At 36.8% G+C, this 22,337-nt stretch overlaps 1 protein-coding gene across 14 annotated transcripts in view; it reads right to left on the bottom strand.

Moving 5' to 3' along the window:
- ADAMTSL3 (ADAMTS like 3) overlaps positions 1-22,337 on the bottom strand; it is a 190,414-nt gene that overhangs the window by 104,876 nt on the left and 63,201 nt on the right. The gene's annotated exons all lie outside the window — the stretch shown is intronic.

Raw genomic sequence — 22,337 nt, 5'->3', positions numbered from 1 at the left:
TATGTTCAAGTTGGATATTAGAAAAAAATTCTCCAAAAGAGAGGTTGACCACTGGCACAGGCTGCCCAGGGAAGTGATCAAGTACCTGGAGGGGTTCAAGAAACATGGAGATGTGGCACTGAAGGACATGGTTAGTGGGCAGTATTGGTGGTAGGTGGATGGTTGGACTAGATGATCTTAGAAGCCTTTTCCAACCTTAATGATTCTATGATATGGCTCACAAAATAAATCTCGGTCATAACCTTAAGGACATGGTTAGGCAGGAATGTTTACCAACATACCTGTTGCTATGCCAAAGTCACTGCTGCTCTCTGGGTGAGCATACTTTGGTTTTTCTCATGGCTTCTTATCAAAGTAGTTCGTATTAGTTTGAAAAAAGCATGCCAGACTCCTGAAGAGAATCCCCGTAAGAAGTTACATTGGCACAGCCATATCTTATGGCTATTCAGTAACACATGACACGAAACCATATTTCTCCATACAGAATTTGATTCTTCAGAAAAAAAATTCATTCCAGTGAAAGAGCCTACTGAAAAGTATAAACACCAGTTGAAGTCCCACTGAAGGACTAAATTAAGCAAACCCAAAGCTCTGGCCCTTTTCCCTGGAGTGGATTTCATCCTTGATGGTATTTTGAACAGAGATGAAGCATTTCCTTTTTACTGCTTCTTCCCACTCTCACAACCCATAAATACTATTAACACTATCCTGACTTCCAGAATCTTCCAAAGCACAAGTCTATGGTGCTGTTCACTCATCTTCACACACAGATGCACTGCACTATGCCATTTGCTTCCCCTTATACCTACATGCCTACAAACAGAGGCAGCTCAAGGAATTACTGCACTGAAGGGAAAATCTCCTGCCTGAGTAGAAGTGATGTGTTTCCCAGATTCCTCTTTTCAGACACTACACTTAATGGAAAGGTATCAGATCGCCCTGTTGACTATCCATAAGCAGAGTGCATAACCAACAAAACAAATATTTACCTGCAGATAACCACTGCCTGCACCATTCAGCCTCAGAACTATATCCTTCACTTTTAACTTTGGCTGCCATGTCTATAGCTTTGCAACAAACTGTAGGAGAAATCTCTTTCCCTGCTAAGGCCACATACAAAAATGATTTTCACCTCTATTTCATATAATCTAAGTAAAAAGTAGAACGTGGATAATAGATTTAGGAAAAAAAAATCAGTTGTAGCAGCAACTAAATAGAAGAACAGTCAAAACTTATTTCCAGACAAATAACTATTAATGAGATCTCACATTGTTCCATTAAGACTGATTTCAAGACATTTCCTGATATACTTCTACTATTGCTGAGTGCATTATATATTACCTAACAGTACACTGTATATCTTATTGAGTTTAATAAAACTTTAACTTATATATACTGAATCAAAGTATACATTATTCTTTACATTAATAAATGACATACCTGTAATTATAAAATCCTGGACAGAAAAACGTGAGAGAGAAAAAAATAAAAATAAAAATCCATACATCATTTTAAACTGATAAAAAACACATGGGAATAACTGCAAGTATTTTAAGCAGATGTTTAGAACTAATTAGTCTGGATATTATTAACATTACTTCAGTCACATTGACTATTCCTTGCATTTGGCCTTGCCAAACGGTGTCCATGTTCTAAGAACCAGTTGCAAAATGGATTTTGTATCCAGTAACAAACAGTGTTTCAGAAACACAAATTGGTAAAGCTCAGTGACAGATCAGGAGAATCACCAGCATGAAATGAGCCAAAAAGGTAAATTATGGATTTATTCAGCTATGTGAAGGAATACATCTGGGGTCTGAGATGCAGTTAAAAACTCAGTTGAATTCTGCAACATATTTTCGTTCTACAGCAGTTTTGAATAATTTCAAATTCAAGTTTTGGAAAATAAAACATGCAGAAGAGTCACACACACAGAGGAAATATTTACAGAGTAATTCATTTTGATACTGAACTGAAGGCAGATCTCAGCATGTTTTTCAATATTATACTGCATCCAGATTTTCCATTGTCAGGGTATTGCAAAATTTCATATTGACAACACAGGCCTGCACTGCAGGAGTTGTCAGGACAAAGTTGGAGGTTTTGGCAGGTGGAGCAGGGATACTTGAGGCTTTTGGCATCCAGGAAGGGATGAAATGTTGCTTGGCTGTTTGGCACCTATGAGCTAGCTGAGGCTTTTGGCACCAAAAAGAGTCTGTATCACCTCCTTCCTTCTTTGCGAGCAGTAACAGAGGGAACTTGGAATTTGTGGGCATGCAGAAGGAATCATGATTCCCACACCAGCAACTGGGCAGAAAGCTCCTGCAGCTATTTCTGCACCTATCCGCAGTAGCTAAGTTCAGTACCTACATGTTCTTGCTATAAAGAAGCAGCAACAAAATACCTGAAATATTTCTTTGAGAGATACTCCAGAAATTCAACAGATAAACGTCTAGCAAAAGAGAAACCTGTTCTAAAAACTGATAAGAAAGTCATAGAATCATTAAGTTTGGAAAAGACCTCTAAGATCACTTAGTCCAACCATCCACCTACCACCAATACTGCCCGCTAAACCACGTCCCTCAAGTGCCACATTTCCACATTTCTTGAACCCCTCCAAGGATGATCACTCCACCCCCTCCTCTCCTGCAGCCTGTTCTAGCATCAGAGAAGAATTTTTTCCTAATATCCAACCTGACAAAAATACACAGCATTGGCAGTGCACCTCACAAACCGAAGTTAGATGCTCTGGGGCCCTGGTTTTCCATATTCATAAATATTAGAGCACAGAGGTCCTGAGGACAGGGATGCAAGCTAACAACAGTTTTCGTGATATCCATTTCAACTGCGAGGCAAGAAGTCCGTGCTTCTGTAGTGCTCTTAGGTCCAATCATTCAGGACAGCTGACCAGGATCATGTGTATAAAAACTTTCCCTTGAGTTTCCAGTATTTCACTGTCTTCAAGATTTAAAAGTATAAGTGAACATATAGCTGGAAATACACAAACCTGAACTCTCAAAATATACCCATTCCTATGAATGCTGCAGATTCAGAAGAATCTGCAAGATAATGTATGTTACGGGAGTAGCACAGCTGAAAATTACATCTTGGTGTCCAAAGCCTGATTTCAATGCCTCTTACTGAGCTTTCTCACCTCCTATTTTGTTCATATAAACACACTGTCCTTTCTGGTATGTCTGTCTGCAATACCTACAAAGTATGAAGCAAAAACATAATCTTCAGAGCATTTTGATATGTTAGTTTTCTCTGAACCTGCTTATAAATCTGCATTAACAACATTCCATATATTTCCTGGAGTCCCCAAAGCAAGAAGAATTCATGCAAGCTTTGCTGAATGCTTATTCAAAAGTTGCACCTGGATATGCTGGGTTTTTCCACCTTCACACTGTATACCACATGTTCCTCATCCAGCATAAACAGTGTGACAGTTCAGCCAGAGTCCAGCGTGCAGAATTCCTCAGGTGCATAATAGAAAAAGAGATTCAAATTTCTGGGAAATATATCTGGCGTTATTTTTTTTCAAGTTACCTTATTAAATATATTTGCAAACATCCAAATAAAGGTGCTATTAAATACTTTACCATGCATTTTTTTCCTAACTCATTTCAAAAGTTGAAACTTCCATCACTTTGGCGCGTGCAGTGGAAAAGAACAATGATAAAAAGATGAGTTTGTGAAAGTAAAGGACTTCCATCAGCTTCCAGAAGACTCTTGGGCACATTCCTGCCACTATCAAACATGCAAAAACTTTCCCATTTTAGGCTTCTTTTTCATTTCTTTCATATTCTGATGCCATGTAAAACAGCAATCATACTTCAATGATTACACACTTCTGGATGCTTTAGAATTGTATTTTCCATCTTGAACATGAGGGAACTAGTTAATAAATAAAAAACCCATGTTTTTCCTACGGTCAGGTATCTCATCTAGAAAGACCCATCTCTTCATAAAATATTTGTGCCAGCTAAGTGCCTCTTCATTTGCTTTTTGATCTGTTCATTTGATGGAGGCCCATTTTAGTTAGGGATTCATTCCAGGGCAAGAAGGGCAATGGCAGGAACACAATTAAAATCAATGAGGTAGTAAATCTACATATTTCAACTAGGAAATAAAGGACAGAGAGAGCACAAAGTGATATTTCTCCTTAATTTACAGCCTTCAGGTAAGTTGTAAGAGCATGGAGAAGGACAGACCATGACATAAAGCCAGATGCTGTTATCACAGTCATCATCAAAATTCACTCTTGCTGATTTGTGGTGGTCCTGGTTGTATTTGCCCAAGTTAACAATGCAAACCCTGCAGTATGAGACTGGCTTTCAGGATACTTACACACTGACTATATCCGGATCCTAAACCAAACAGACAGAATCACTGGTGTCTATTTCTTCCTTCAATCAGGTCAATTACTGTATTATGCTGAGTTTGTTTAGGATTGATTTGCCAAGGCACTTTTGTATGACACTTCTAGAAACAATACAGAAAAGTAAACAAAAATAGAGAAAGTATGGACATTTAGAATTCCTTACACGTTGCCTCCTATTTACCTTGCAGTTTATAACAGCATATACAAGCTTTATGCCACCACAGTGGTAGGTTATGTATGTAATTTAAAGCAACAAGTTAAAAGCAATCACTTAAAACTACACAAGTTGTCAACACTTAACATTTTCATATAAACTTGAAAATAAACTTGTGATTTTTATTTCTAATTGGTTACCATAATCTTTTTTGTCTTTTTTTTTTTTTTTAAGGCAACAATTTGTTTAGAGGATATACAATGAAAAACACTGAAACCAAAACTTTTTCTCAGAAGAAAATGACTACACCTCTAACTTTGAAAAGAGCCTCAGTATATATCATATAGTTTAAAAATTTGTTTAAAATAATTTTCCTGACTTTAGATGCTGTCTGCCAAGTTCCAGCTAGAAGCAAAATTTTATGGCCAACTGCCAAGACTATGAATAAAAGGAGTTTATAGGGGAAATACTGACAGAAGAATAAACCGTAGCAAAAGCAGCCAATGTAGGAAAGTCTTCCCTGTGCATTTTGTCTATCCATAATCTGCAGTATTCATAAACCTGGATTATTGGGATATTGCACTCCGATATGGCTCAATTTCATGCCAAGATTATCAGTAGTGCCAGACTGTTTGATGATTTAGTTATAGGTATTTTTACCATATTGCACAGATGAGACCTCCAAACTTCTCATTTGTGAGCTATAGATTCAACTCATGTCTCCTGACTCACTCTGCTATTTAATACTATATGTAGCACATTTAATGGTAATATTTCTATAAAAGTAATGCAAAGCAGATTACAGAACATAAGCAGATACACCTGGCAGCAGAACAAATCTGTCAAAAGAAAAAAATATTAAAGCCATATTGCTAGCTGATAGCAATTAAGAATCCTCATTTTTTTTCCGTAAATGTAGAGCAATTAAGATTTAATTATGAATTTTAGAGATTATTTTATTTTGACACATTTCTCACTCTTGATTTTTGAAGTAGATATCAATGTGTAGACTGTTTTTAAATTAATATATTTAAGGAGAAGACTTATTAGGCCCATAACTGAAAAGCAGCTTGAAGTTAATTTTGCCCAAAGTAACTCTAAAATGTGTCAGCCTGATCATGGTGCCTCTTTACAGTGGCATAAATCAAATTTAACAAGATGAATTTTCTTTTTAGGGAAAAAAAAAAAACAAAAAAAAAACAACACAGTTCTTAGCTTATTTAACTGTGAGCTGGTCTTTGAGTGATATTAAGCAACGACATAACTGATCCAAAATCAAAATATAATTTGAAGGTTCCTTTTTATTACTCATGCTTAACTTGGGGACAAATTTAAGATTTAATTTTGCTCAGTTTCACTGGCTGATTTCCTACACTCAAGCAGTTTTGATCATTGTCGAGAAAAGCCTGCTTTTCATGAGTGCAGCCTGACTTGGAGATGTTTTAAGTCTTCTGTTGTGCCCACCTGCGCAAACAGAACACATCCATAAGCGGCTTCTGCCTGGGTTGATGTTCCTGGCATTGTCAAACTTGTAACTTTTGTTTGATTTTTGACTATTCGCAGTCAAAAGGATGTATCAGTTCCATAATCTCATGACTTCTGCAGTTGTGTTTACACACAATATACAGCAAGATATATTTCAGTTCCTCAGAAAGGCTTTGTTTGTTTGTTTTTAAAATAACTGCGAGACTTTAAGATGTCCTGCCTCCCTTTCCCCTTGTAGAAGATCTTAATACATAGAAGTTACAAGCCAATACATCTTTTGAGGGTAGACTCTGGGTATCACCTTTGCATAGGTAACAAGGGACAGTATTCCTTGGAAATATTCAAAATTAGGCTCCATATAAAGAGAACACAGTTTCCCAGAAACATATTTTGTAACATTTTGTAATAGTCTCTTGTTGTTCCTCTCCACTTTGAGTCAAATAAAACCATTTACTGAAACTCACTTAATGTCCAGTGAATAGTATCCCTTTTATTGATCCTCTATCTTCTAGTCAGGGGAGCAAAAGCAAATAAACAAGCTTGTCAGTGGTAAAGCTACAATGGCAGCGTCAGTGTAGATCCAATTCCCAAATAGGCAAAAGAAAAAAAATCCTACTGACTTCAAATAAAAGATGATGAAGGTTTAGCTACATGTGTGGGGTAAATATATACATTCTCCATTTGGAAAAACATTAACACAATTTGCTTTCTCTTTTGAATTCCCAGATTTTAATTCTCTAAAGACAGAATTATCCAGTCAGTACAATCTATGTAGAGAAAGACAGCTTTGAATATTTCAAGTATGACTCTATTCCAAATCTCTACTACTGTATATGTTTAACAACAGTATCTTTAGCACTCAGCAGAAGCTAACAGCCCTGGATATGGAATATTAACATGGCTCTTTCCATATCTGTTCTGTGCCAGTGTTTCCTATTATCAGTCCAATATTTTATGGTTATTGTATTAGCTTCCCAGCAGAACTTTCTCAAGTTCTGTAGCCTGAAACCTCCATTAACAGATGCTAAATACAATAGTTGTTTTTCACTTTTAGATCTTGTGAAAGCCTATAAAAATGAGTGGTCAGTTTGTCCAATTCTCTAAAGAAATTTTCCAAGATTTGAATGGGCAACATATAAAGCCACTAAAAATACTCCTGGCAGCTCATTCATTTGGATTGTGTTCTTTCTGCCAAGCCAACTAATGAATAGCTTATTCCAAGATAGGACTTCCGCATGAATTTTTTGTAGTAAAGGTAAGAGTATCTATTTATATAATTCCCTAGTTGCTTGTATTCAGAGGGTTTAGAGAAGGGAGGAAGGTTTGAGTTTTTTTCATTAGAAGGGACATTAACATTTCAACTTAAGGAGAATTAGAAAAAAAATATCTTATTCTCTGGTAAATAAAGGAAACTAAAATAATACTGGAAAGGAGTTAGTGAATAAAGCCTCTTTTAAAAACCATTAAAACTAATGGAAAGTATCTCACTGACTTTGTTGGACTTTGTATAGGACCCACAAGAACCACCTGAATTCCACATTAGATATAGCCAAACTAGAGCTGTGGATGTGATTTCTTAGACATATGGGCAGATAAAGATCAAAGAAGAATGGAAAAGAATTCTGCATACTTTTCTTAACTTTATTTCTTCAACCAGCCTCATTTATCAATGTCCTAGCTATAAAGTAAGTATTTGGTATCTGAGTTGCAGTCTAGGGTTATCTTTTAAACATCCACAAAAATATCCACTTAAAAACACCATCTTTTTTGACTACAAGAAAGAGGAAATATCAGCTTTTGGTTATCTATCAAGGCTAAGTTGTGCCTCAAGCTAGCAAGGATTCCCTACTTTGAAAATAAGTTCCATTTGCTAGATAATTTACAACTCTTTTACCAACCAAGGAGTTGTCAGTCACATTCTAGTTTTCAAAATCTTATCATCTCATCTCACTCTCCAGAGTAAACATATAAATACTTGTGCTGATACTAGATATGAGTCTAGAGAACAATAAGAAGCTTCAAATAGTTCCCTAAACATACATTCAAACATGATATATTTTCAGTCCCTGTAACATTGAGGAGCTCTCCTTATTCTTTTGTGTGAAATATATCCATCTTTATTACTTTTCACGCATCTTATATAGAAATTTGAAAGTCTGCTAAATCTTCCTCATTTGTGTTTCCCCCTCATCCTCCAGCAAATAAAGTAAAATCATTTAAGTATTTATGTCAGGTTTCTCAGAGAGTTCAGGGATCAATGAGCTATGCACCCATCATATAAGACCAGGATACTGTATACTAGTCCATTCATTGTCATATTCCATATACCTTTGAATGCTTCAGGTTTTGTGGAATTAATTTTCTTCAAAAACATATTTTCCCCAAGAAAAGTTTCTCCCTTCAAAAACAAAATCTTGCTCCCTGTCAGTCAATTCAAAGAGCCCTGTATAATCATGGTTTACCATATTTGTACTGCAGAGTAGAAGCTCCTAGGTTTCTTTCCCCTCATTTATGCACCAACTCTCATGTTTTTTCTGTGTACATCATCTATTTCCATTAGAAATTATATGGGCAGCATTTCATTGGTTCAAAAGCAAAGAACGAGCTTGTCAGTCACTGTGAAAATGAATAGCCAAAGGACATTACAGTCTTATTCTCCATTCCCTTTAGTATGCTCATAATCACAGTAGAAGCTAGAAAGAATAAAGAAAAAATAAGAGAAAATCTTTAATTATAACAATAGGTAAATACTGGTTTTAGGGAGGCTGTGCAATCCTGATCATGGAAAACAGTGAAGAACAAGTTAGACAAACATCTGCCAAGAACAGCTCAGGTGTAGTTGACCCTACCTTGGGGCAAAGGGTTTCTTCCAAAGCCAGTTGCTCTTTGTTTGATCTATACCAGACATTGAGTGAGGGCAGAAAAGCTAAAATTTAGCTACTCCAAAGGAGCAATCAGGACGCTGAAAACAAAAGTAAGAAAGGAGAAGTCTCTCTGTTTTGATTGCTGTGCCTCACAATACTCATATTTTGCTTGGAGACAAGCTCCACCTCTCAGCCTTCTGTTCTTTCTCAGATGTGTACCCTGGTTTATGCCTGCCAGAAGGGACTCCATTCCAGAGCACACGATTTCACAATACATTTCCGATTTTAGGCAGCACTCTCCAAATCCTCTGTTTGGTGTTTTGCTTTACCGTTCTATAACATTTATGCTCTAGGTCACCATGGACTACCAGATTTCTTTGGATGATATTTATAAAACATTTGGAAACATCATTAGGATAGAACAGCTGTTGTCTGTCTTAATTTGTCTCCTTTCCTTCTCTTTGTCTTGGCTTGCAGCATTTGAACATGGGCATCATGCATGTGTTGAGTTAGATGCTGAGCAGCATTTGAGAGCCACACAAGTCACAGAGCAAGAAAAAAGAGTGAAGAGGTGTAGCCACCCAGCTACACCTGTATTTTCAAAACCTCAACTGCTGTAGGGGCTGATCCAGTTTCTTTCAACACCTCATTACAGCAGTTTTGTGACCCTTCTGGAAGTTCTTTGGCAACTTAGGATGCCTACTAGCCATCAGTAACACAGGTACCAGTCAGTATCATGGGCATCACGGTTGTGTTGTACACAGTCATATATCACTACTGAGCCAAATAGATTTTCCTTGTCCCTCTGCTTTGCTTTCTTGAACAAATGTGTCTTGGGGCACCACATGAAACAAGATCAGTCCTGCTGCTTTTATTTCATTCTGATAGCTGATTGCTTTTAATCACTGTCTCCTGCCTGCTGCTAAAGGGATAAGTAGCTATACTTTTATACATCTATACATTGTTGGTTTGGGACTTCAGCTAGACAATCAGAATTCACATTAGATGCCAATAAAGGGTTTTAAAAATAAAACTATGAAAACATGACAAGGATTTTAAATCTACTTTGTGTAATTTGGCTAAAGTTATCAAGTTGCAAGGAGATCTATTCATAGGCAATCCTATGGGGCTTTTTTATTCTAATTCTCACTAGGGAATATTTTGGAAGAAAAGTATAAAAAAGACATTGTTTCCTTATTATATAATACTCCTGACTTACGCCAAGAATATTCTCATCTTAAGTGTGTTCATAATCTCAAAGACCGACACAGCTATTGCATTACTTATGTCTATACAAGCACAGCTTCTAAAAATATGATTCCTTGACAGTTTTTGAAAGGTGACCTACAGTATGATAAAAAAAGCTGTGTGCTTATGTTACGTTTCTGATTTGTAAACCCTATCTGGTAATTAAAAGCAGATCTGAAGTGTGTCTGTACAAATGCAAAATGAATTCAGTCTAAGTCAGAGACTTAGGGGAAATGTGAAATATTAAGGGGAAATGTGATTTTGCTGGTAGATGACTGCTGATTTGAAGAGGACACTGGACGTATAGCCTTGTCATCTACTTCTATTTCTTATGGAATTCACTCTCACTGCTTTACTGAGCAACATGATTATGGTACTGCTTTCCATTTTTGCAGACAGGGAAAAATAAGCACATCCTGTGTCAGACATGAGGGATACTTTTCTACCACACAACTCACATTTTATTATATCCAAGAAAGCTAAATCAGAAAGCAAGCTGTTCAGTACTTCTAGACTAAAATAAAGTTTCCCAATACAGATATAAAGTATCTGCTTCTTGAGTGTCACATTTTTTACATTTGCAGTTACAAACTCAAATCTGCTCTTTAAAATTAGTTTCCAATAATGAAGCATTCTGGTTAACCAGTACAAGTCAGTGAAGGATTTTGTTCTGTCAGTACAAATCCTTTTTGCATTGTGAGAGAGCTGATGGTTTACCTAGAGAACAGAGAAGTAGTAAATAAAAAAGGCAGAAGGAACAAAAATAATTTCTTTGGTTTGACACAACCGAATTCAAACATTGGCTCTCCCCATTTGCTGGGCAAGTTTCCTTAGCAGGATTCGTAAGTGAAGTTGAATTGAATTTAATACCTTCTTTCAGAAGAGTGAGTGGTATCTTCAGAAGACAACAGCATGTGCTTTATCTTTTTCTGCTAAGGGGATAATCTTTAAAATTGTAATAACATCTCTACAGTTTGGAGGCTAATCACCATATAAAGCAGCAATCCTAGGCTACACTAAGTGACAGATACAGCGATTAGAGCAGTCTGAGGTGTGTTCCTGCTATACCTTTTCCCTCATTTTAGTAAGCTTCTGGGGCAGGGACATCTAGGGCAGAGAAGAAACCTCTGCTTCCACTATGGTCTTGGATGATTTTGACAAAGAATTGAAGGGGAATAAAACTTATGTTGCTGAAAAAAAATAGTTTTCCATCCCTTATAGCACATAAGCCTGTGCAAGAAGAAAATGTTTCAGATTCCACTTCTTGCTGCAATAATTGCTCCTTGTTCAACACCTTTTAAACCTAGATGGGAATTTGGGAAGCATTGTCAGGACCACAGTGAGGAGCTCTGTGCCTGTGAGCACCTGGTAGCCCATCAGCATCAGACAGAGCCAAAGCCCCAGCTCCGTGCTGACTGCAAACCCAGCCTGTCATAATGTTAACCTCCCAAGTGAGAGCAGGAATTGTGTTTTAAAAAAGCAAAAACATGCAATCTCCTCTGCCAAGCAATCCCTGTAACTGGCCTGGTTTCTTTGCATCAGTCCCAGCAATGTTAGGGGAAAAAAACACAGTAGACAGACAACGCCCTTCAGCAATTCAAAACCACAGAGCAAAGATATCCCGTTGTCACGTACATGGGACTCCAGGATTATAATTTTTGCTTTGAGCCACCTTTCAATGTATACCAAATGGAAGCAAAACTCATTCCAGGTTGTTCTGAAGCCAGATTTGTGTCTCTGACAATTATGGTTTGAAACCATAATGACAGATTACAGGAAATGAACATATGGACAGGGTGATTTATAAACACTTTTAAACAATGTAACTTTTATCAGTTCTGCTACATCAATCACAAATCTAGGAACAATTATTTTTTTGTATATGATACTCTCAAGAGCGATCAGGACAGGATTTGCTGACAACCTATCTTAAATACTGAATTATAAATTGCATTTTGGTCTCTGTTTCAATGCAATGGTTCCACATAGATAAGAAAAATCACATGCTTTTCACAAACAAAAAAGCATTAGCAGAGAACCAAGGAAAAATTTGCTACATAAAACAATAGAAGGACAATCTTGTGAAATAAACCTGACTTCACATTTTGATAACAGGTGTGGCTGGGGATTTAATCACGGTCACAAAACATTTCAAATTCAGTAACTCATCTGATCTAGCATTTCCCTGTTTAAATTTTAAAAATTGAGATTTATAATATCAATAAAGCATATGCTAAATTAATTTAAATGACTGACAGATTTCAAGTATCCCTTGCCAAGGAATCTACATCAAAGGGAAACTTGGAGAGCAATTCTGCTGGAAATGGTATTAGGTCTGATACTATTCAGCATATATAGCCTAGAAGAAAATAACTGCTGGACAGATTTGAAAACCACAAAAAGATTGACAGTAAAAAACATTGAGGAGACACAAGAGCCATACAGCCATACAATCCAGATTGCTTGCTAGACTGAGTCCAAATAAAATGGGTTTTTAAGCAGATCAAAGTGAAAATAATGTATCCAGGAAAAAAGCAGAGTCACTGATAACTAGAGAACTGGAAAACCATGATTGACAAGTAAGCAGGCACAATTATTAATAACTAAAATGAGGTAAGGCGAACACTAAGTTGCCAGTACAATTAAGATAATAATTGCAACAGCAGTTACACATTTTGAAGCTGATTTTACTGTTTCTTCCACAATTCTGGTGGCCACATTTTAAAAAGTCATTGACAACCTGAAGGTCCAAAAAGAATCAATAAAAATGGCCTTAAGACTGAGATGATGTCACCTGGAGAGCTGACACAACTGGAAAGATCTTAAGATCGTATCACTTAAAACATCTTCCCAAGAGAAAACAACACTCACTAACAGTTTAATTATATCTATGAGTTGTACAAGTATAAAACAGGAACCAATTATTGGAAGCTAATGAACAAATTCAAATGAGACTCAGCAGGCACACATTTTTAATACAGAGATGACTACTGGGTCTGACACAAGCATTAATTGGAAGAATTGGACATATAGAAGGTCATAACCCCTTCTCTTTCAACTTCTGTGGCCATCTTGGGAATATGGAAAATTAAGTGTAATGTAACATTCTACTGTAGGTATTCCTGAGAGCTAGAAAAAATCATGGAAAAAATGAAAACCACAGCTAGGAATCTAATTGTATTGGGAGATCTGCAACACAAAGATGGATTATGAATAACGGGCAAGAATAATCTTTTCATTGCTTGCATTACAACAAGTAGAAATTGTTCCTTTCTTGTTACTAAGAAACTAAGTTACAAAAACTCTTGTCTATTATGCACCGTATAATAGCTCTACTCAGAAGTGCATGATAAGCCACTAACACTGGTAAGAAAACAGCATTGCAAGCTGGAAATGGGCTGAAATTCTGAAGAAGCTACTGCATTAGCACACTGTCCAGTACAAAGTGGCAAGTTACCTGACCCACCAGGTAGTGGATGTAGTAGCAAATCACACATTTAAATAGTGAACAAAGTAGAACATCTAGCCTGGTTTATGTCTAGTTATACCAAAGAAGTGCCACACAGATCTAACATTTCTGCCTTTGTGGGCCAATAGTCTCTGTAACGTATCAGATTTTTAAATATTAAATATTTAAAAGGAGATTACATGACTGAATTATTTTTGAGAGTGAGAACACACAGCACATTGTACACTCCATTCCCAAAAGACAACTTGACTTGAACTGCATGGCAACAACAAGCCTCAGTTACTGTAAAAGTATCAGCCACAGCTTATTGACCCCAAGATTTCTTCCTGGAGAACAGAAGCAATCAGAGGGTAATTCAAGGAACTTGAAAAAAATATAAATATAGTTTTTAGAGGAATGAGAATACAAAAAAAAAAAAAAAAAAAAAAAAAAAAAAAAAGGAAAATGAGAATCTATTGAATTCAAAGCTGTCTCAGAGAAGCACTCAAATCAAAATCCTTTATCCTGATTTCAGTGGGAGTTGAAGTGGCCGTACTATCAGATGCAATGTGATGAACATTCAAAAAAAAATAAAAATAAAAATAAAAATAAAGCAGTCAAAAGTTTATTTCACATATATATACACACACCCTCCAGTATATACAAATAATCTACTCTCCAGAAAACACAAAAACTTCATAATCTCAACCTGAATTACATTTAAACATTCAGGAGAAAAAAAAAAAATGACGTCAAATTAATTAGCTTGCAGTACTGTGTATGCCAATTACTCTAGTGATCATTGCTACTAACTTCTCACCAAGGGAAGTGCTGGATCTATTCGCCTGTAGACAAAAGTAGAACAAAATTAACCATGCTTCTACGATAGCAAAGAGACAGCATTATTTTAATGAAGCAGTAGAGGGCACTGAAGCATAGTGAAGCTCAAATATATTGGTGAAGAGAAGCTGCCTATAACTGATAACATACATATAGCATGGAACAGCTAGAACACAAGATCTGGGATCCAGACATGTACTTCCATGTCTGAAGAGGAGCAGCCACAAGCATTTGGATAAATAACACTTTCTGACTCAGTTTACCAACCAGTAATGGGATTGCATGTGACTAATCCTAAAAACATACAAGGCAGGTGTGTTTCTCATAAGTTACAAACATTAAATTTGCCTGCGTAAACAAAGACCACTGGAAACAGTTACAGAATGATAGACACACTTAGGTTGGAACAGATCTTAAAGATCATCTAGTTCCAACTGCCCCACCCCCTTGCTGATAATAAGCATTGAAATGAGTTATTTAGATACCAAATAACATTACTACAATATATTCTTCACAGCTAACGTGGAAAGTATTTACTACATACTGCAGGACCTATCCTGTCTTAAGATATACTCCGACTTTTACTATTTCAAATCATCGAACAAATCTCAAGGTCTCTCACATCGGGGGAAGAAACCAAAGTGTGTAATACTTCCTTTGGAGAGATGCCTGAGATAGATTGACCTCCCTGCTTTTCATTCCTGCTTTAAAACATGTTTCAACAATCTCCTCTGCCTATTCCAAGAAGCTGACCATCAGCTAAAGGGAACAATCTAACTCCAGGTGAAATAGGCACTGAACATATAACTGAAGAAGATTAGACGTCCAAAGAAAGCTTTTATGGGAAATAATCTACCTGGAGATAAAGAGTGGTTATAAACATTAAAGAGCAAGTTTCTTCTCTTCATTTAATACCTCCCAGGGCTGCTAGCACACACACAGAGGAAAAAAAAAAAAAAAATGGCAATGCTTCTCCATATTAACCCAAACGTAGAAACACAAAATTAACTCTTCGCACCAAAAATAAGTTTAAAACTGGCAATATATTTACACGAGGAAGAGTCTAATAAGCTGCACAAAAAGGGGTAAGAAGGAAGACAGATGTTTCCTATTTTCTTTAAGCAGTTTTCAAACTTTTTTTTTTAATGTACTTTTGTGGGGATAAAAGCATTTATACTCCTATAATGTACAGCAACCTCCCACAGAGGCTGGAGTCCCAGTGGAAATTTTGACCAGTTTATCTTCTACCTACATTTTGGTTCCATAAAGCTGATTTACTTTGCATCAATCTACATTTTCTGAAAATGACTTCTCCTGACATCCGTGTTTCAGCACTCCCATCCCGGACGGCAACCCAGCACTCCTTGTGAGCAATCCAACCAGCCCGAGGCAAAAGCCGTGGGACCGTAAAGACAACTCTTCAGTTTTACACAGTGGTAGAAAACCAGTTTAGGATAGGCTTTGTTATGAGGTCTCACCAGAACAGCAGGAAAATGAGGAGACAGTAGAAAGCATTTTACATCGTAAAGGCCTGGCTGTTGGGTTTTTCAGACTTCACTAATTCATACCCCAGGGTGGGGGAAGACCCGACCACAGCCCAAAAAAGGAGACTTTTCGAGCATACTCAAAGGATAGCTATGTCTGCTCTCTGTCATCCACAACTTATCCTGCAATAATAATGAGGTGACAGAGATTTGCAGCCTCTTAGGCCACACTGCTGAACCTATCTGGAGGCCTGCAAAGAATAGCACATTTCTAGGTAAACTGGTAAAGAATAAAGAACCACAACTGTCTTGCTAGATGAGAAAACAAAAACAGTTTTTTTCTGTGTGTGAAGTAGGAGCTGAATACCCTAGTGACACTTTCCTGGGAAAGGCTTAATTTAAAAAGCTTCTAATTACACCTTCCTATATTTGTGCTGAGCTACAGGTTGAGCACTGCACTGAGGAATTAGTTTGCTTGCAACACAATTTGGAGTATCTGTATTATAAGTTCAGTAATCTAAAGCAGCACAAGATTTAAATATATCTTAATGGTTTTTCTTCTCAGATCTTTGGTAGCATCTGCTGCCCAGGTCTTATCTTTCTTTGCTTATTGTCTTGCACCTGAATCATTCTAGAATTCTTGACAGAGATATAAAGCTGCCCTATAGATTGCTGTGTTTAAGTAGACCCAATCTGTTTTTGAGCCATTTATGGTAAGTCATCAGCCAAAGCCTCAGCTGAATGCAAACTATCCACAAGAGAGAACGCAAGAATTGTAGATACGAGATTAAAATAACAAACTGGGTTATTTCAGTTGTATGCTGTCAAATAATGCCTCTTCCAGAAGCTTGTTTAAAAGCCATACCCTTAAAAATTTCTCTGGGTTATGTTCCTGATGATTTTTGGCACCAAAAACAATGTTTCTCTATATTAACTTATTAATGATGAATAGAAGTAAATCACCAACTTAAAGGAAAAATTTCTTACTACGTATTTTGAAAGTTTATAAACCACGTTGATTCCTTCTCTTCTCTTTTCCCCAGAGAGATTCACTGGGGTAGCTGGAGAGATTTACTATCTGTGTGAGATTTAAGGTAGACCCAACTTAGAAATAAACATGAAAGATACCTTGGTGGCACCATATGAACTGTCCTTCAGACAAATGTAGAAAGGTGCTCTTGGCAGAGAGATGAGTGGTACAAAAAAATTCAAGGAGGGGGATGAGCACCAGTCCTGCCATGAATACATGGGAACTCTTCTGGCCTAATGCTATTTTTCTGAGTAGAAAGAACAGCTCTTGTACAACACTGGACTCTTCCACCACTACACAGTGTGCTTCTGTTAGAGAAAGGGGGTCAGCAATAAAAAGTTGTGTCATTCTCACCCGTTAATTCTCACTGAGATCTTGGAAGAGAATAAAGCAGCGTTATATAAACAAAACTGAGCTATATTCTATTGTGAGTAGATGGAAAAGAAAGCAGATGTTGCAAAAACTAAACAAGAACAGTGATTTGGTGTCTACAGAAGAGATAGAACAATATCAGAGACAAAGTACACGACAATGCAGTGCATAGTACAATTTGCAGGGGTAAAATTTGCAGCGGGCCCAGGAAAATGATAGTGTTACTGGATTAAGACTATCTAAAGCCTAAACCTGTACCAGAAAGTTCATCCAAGTTTCTTAACTGGGTCCAATGAGTGCAGGATTTGATTCTTAAAAGGGAAAAATCGGAAACAGCTGTCCCTGGACTTGAAAAGCAGGTGTGATGCGTCATTTCAAACAGACATGAACAGAAACCTGGTAGGTAAAATTACATCATTCAAAAACATTAAAAGAGCAGAAAACAGTGTTTTAACTCTCCTCTTAAGCACTGTCTAAGGTTTTTGTCTTAAGTGTATTTTATTCCAAACATTTAATTAAAAGCCAATGAAAATATACTTTTTATTCTTCTTTTAAGTGAACATTTTGCTGAAAATTTACATTATTATTTCTCAATAACAGTTTTCATAACTTTTTTATTGCCAGAGTTAATTAAAATGAACTTTTATAAGGAGGGTAACTTAATAAAAAGAATTAGTGTGATAAAAACGCAGTGGGAAAAAGTACCCAAAGATGGCCAACAGAATAAGTTACAGAAACAAGATTGCTGAGCTAAATTTGGTAAGCCGAACTTCAAGGTAACAGGGCAACAAAGAACCCACAGTCCACAATTTGAGTATGAAACAGTAAAAGATACTACAAAAAATTTCCCTCTCACTTATTCAATTACATGTTTGTCATTCCTAATTAGTTTTGTCATAGAGTATACATATGGAGAAAAGATTTATTAAGGAAAAATAATCTTACATATACACAAAATCATTCATTCTAATTAAGCAGCACTCCAGACAGAAATACTCTTTCAGCTATAGACCATTTCATCAAAAGAAGATGAAAACATTGTAGACGAAAGAACAACCAAAAATATAGCCCTTATTATTCAGTAAGGGTAATAGAAGAGTGTCACAAGAATGAAGAAGGGCTCCCCTAAGCACAGCAATGGTGCAGCTTTTACTCTAGCTACTGCAGAAGATGCCAGTGGATGCAGGGAATTGCCTGCAGAGCAGATGAGATGGAGAGCCATTGTAGGGTTTGCATCCTGGCCTCGGGACAGAGCTAACAGAGACATCAAGGGAACAAAGGTAAACTAGGTTGTCTTTTCTAACCCAATATCCTCAGAAATTTGTCATCTTGGAAGTACCATCATCTACTGACACAGAAGTCACTAGAGAAAGATTTTTTTCAGACACTGACTACCAAAGGAAAATTTAGAGCTGATGAAAAGCAAAAAAAATAAAAGGCCTTTGCATTTTGTTTTCAAATACTTCCCCATCTTATTCAAATCTTAATCACTCCTGACTGAGATGAGGTATTGTCTGACCACATTAGAGGCATGATGAGATGCATGTTGAATTTGATCTCCAGCACCAAGCTGACAGAAAGGTTTTTGCTCAGATCACTGAACAGCCAGAGCTCTGTTGGGTGTTTGACAGCACCACAGCTGTCCATATGCTGGAAGGTACTCAGAGTTAATGCAATAAACATGCATTAAAAATGTTGATTCTTTTGTCATTTCCACATTTATTATAATAAAATACTTATGAAATATCCACTAAGAGCTCTGACTCCTGTACAACCTGATAGGAGATCATTTCAGGGGATAACAAAGCATAATTATTTCTTCACGGTCATTCCTTTCTCTACCAGCTCAAATCAGTTGGATATTTATTGAAATAGCTTCCTTGGCTCCTCTTGTATTTGGGAGAAGATGGATAAACTAAGATGTTTAATATACAGGTTTGTTTAATTACTGGAGCACATTTCAACTTTAAGGTTGAAGTAACAGTGCAGTCAAAATCATTGTCAGACCCTTAACTACTTATCCAAATAATCTCAAAGGGCTTTCTTCCCATTTATACTAATTGCTTCTTTGAAATCATTGTGTATCAATATAACCACTTCTGTGCTAAGAGCCTGAACAGTTTTGGAAACAGCATACCTCACAGTTCTTCCTTAACCATCATGTGGTTATCTAAACATGCTGCAATATGTCATTAATTCAACCGCTTTTGCTCTGTAATACCAATGGGGTTATTCCAAATAAAATATATGGTACTATAAACTTGAAATAAAATGAATACTATATAATCCTTCAAGTTCAAAAGGTTTTGGTTTAACTGATTGGTATTAATAGCATTTCTGAGATAAGTATTACTAATGGCATCTATGAGATAAGCATTCACTATAAAACTGCACCATTTTCAAAAAATGACAAGATTAAATAGACACAAAGCTCATTAAAAATTCAATTGTCAGAAATCAACATCTAAAACTGGCAAAAAAGAGATTTTAAAATACAGTGGAAGAAAAACAGCAAAGGAAAAAGAATGCAAACCCCTGGAACAGCCTTCCTTGGTGAGTGCAGCTTCAAGGCAGAGCGCCGTTATCAGAGCCAAACAAAAATTCTCAGTTGGGAAAGGAGGCTTATATCTGGCAAAGCTGATATGTTTGGAAGTACAACTAAAAAGTCATGTTAACAACTCTTAAAATGTTTTTAAAATTTGACTGAAGTTGACCCTCAGAGAACTATGAGATTTTTCTTGGTACATCAATAAATGTGCCAAATTTACACTTCCCAGCCAATGCCAGCAAGGTTTTCTAGAGCTCACAGATAAGGGATATCAAGGCAGAAGAGTCAAGGTGTGCAGCAAAAAAATTACAACTGCACAGCTTGATGAGCTGTAGCAGCATATGTTTTGATGTCTTTTTCAAATCTGGGTAAAATTTGAGTTTCCCCTCAGAAAATACACGATGTGCAGTTCTAACTGCAATCTAACGCCCTAAATGTAAGCCCTGCACACCTGCACCACAGAAATAAATAGTATTTTTTCCATACTTATGTGTTATAAAAAGCAAGATCAATTCAGTATTGCCTGTAAATGCACACAGCTACAAGATTCAAAAGTTGGTCTAGCAGAGGTTTACAAACCAGCCCCTTTTCACGGAGCAACGTTTGTACTGCGAGGCACAGAAGAGCAAATCTGCGAGCTGCTCTGTCCCTCAGCAACCATATCTCCACTGTCAAGTCAGCATGTGCTCACCAAAACTGAGTGAGTCTCCATCCTCCAAAGATCTCTGCCTAAACATAACCTTAAATATATGAATACTACAAAGAAATGCCATACTTTATTTACGATCTGGCTCATCTCTATGCATTTCTTTGCTTCAGCTCTTATGAGGTTCCTCAAAAAAACACACAGCTGATGTCATTTCAGCTGGAAGAAGTACTAGAATGTTGTTCTGTCCTTTCTTTTGTGCTCAACCTTAATTTCTGCAGCATAATAAGCACAGTGCAAGCACTATTAAGCAAAACTCAGTCACACAGATTTTAGGATTTGGAAAGTCAGAAAGAGTTTGGAATATTAAATTCAGAAAGAAAATCCAAAAAGCGATGTAAAGATAAATAGGGATGATGAGTATTTTCATGGTATATGTGAAACAATTTGCTGTTACCATAAAAGGGGCTTTGTATATAGCTTATAAGGAACTTGTGTACAGCCATATTCCCAAATACACTATAGCCAATAGTAAAATCCCTGCAATCAGAGATGAGTCAAAGGAAAAACTCTATCCAGAACCACGTGCCAACAGACAACTGATTATACATGGGTCCCACAGGCTGTTTTGCAGCCAATTTAAAAGCCAGCAGCATCAGAGCCAGCCAAAGCAGCAAAACAGTGCCAAGTACGTACTATAATTGTTTGTGCCATTAAGCATACACAATGCCATTGCTTCCCAATCTAATAGGGAAAAATGTAACATGGGAATTATAACAACTACTACACTATAAATTACTTCACAGAAACCTGTAGTCTCATTATCCCAGCATTAACATATCAGAAAAGGAATTTTAGGGAAGTTTTATTTTTAAGCATTTTTTTGGGTTTGGGTTTCTCCCCCACTCCAAGATCGGGGACAAAAAAAGAGTTTAAAAAGAGTTTGAAAAGAGTTTGGTCTTCAGCAATGCTTTTTCTTCTATGAAGCCATACAACATCATACACAAAAATAAAGTAAGAGTGAAACATGAGCACATTTTGTCTCTGGGTTTGGCGAAGGCATTCAGCCATGCCTAGTGCCAGGCCTCCTAACAGAGATACCCCAGTAAGCCAGGACAGAATACCAGCAATGTGCCCTTTCTTTATGCCATAAAGATACTCAAGAATTTTCCACACTATGCAAGGAATCACCTGATGCGAGAGACTCATTTGCTTTCTTTCTAGTCTTTTGTTACACACACACACGCGCGTTATGGGTGCACTGACCTATTATATCTATGTCCTGTGGGAACTGGCAGCTGGAGCAGGGATCTGTTATAGATATCTGTTAGAGAAAGGGTGTGCCTATTAGCATGCATGCTTTGTGAAGTGAACCAAAAGTGTTACTACATTTTTGTACGTCTGAGTCTAAGACAGACTATAAACTCTTCTCCAAAGGGAAAGATATAATGAGAAAATTTTAATGCAATAAGCTGAAGTCAATTATGTTACACCACCTTCCACTATAAACAAGAAAAAAAACAAGAGCAGCAAAGGGTCCAAAAGAATCTTGGCAAATCCAGATTTCAAATGGAATGTTTATAATATACACACACACATACATCTTTTAGCTTAGCATTCTATAAGCTGTAAGATATCAAAGCATACTGCATGATTTTTATTTTTTTTTTTTAAACACCTGTCAAATGCCACAAAAATCACCATCTCCTCTTCCGATTCTTTCAGGGAATTATGATAGTCTCTCCACACTTGGAACCAGTGACTCCGCAATAAGAGTAACCTTAATGCTGTGCAAGTCATCCCATACACAAAAACACTTAACTTTTCCAGCAAT

This window comes from Meleagris gallopavo, chromosome 12 (assembly GCF_905368555.1).
Source record: "Meleagris gallopavo chromosome 12, MGAL_WU_HG_1.1, whole genome shotgun sequence".
Taxonomy (NCBI): domain Eukaryota; kingdom Metazoa; phylum Chordata; class Aves; order Galliformes; family Phasianidae; genus Meleagris; species Meleagris gallopavo.
This window is presented reverse-complemented; position numbering and strand designations above follow the sequence as displayed.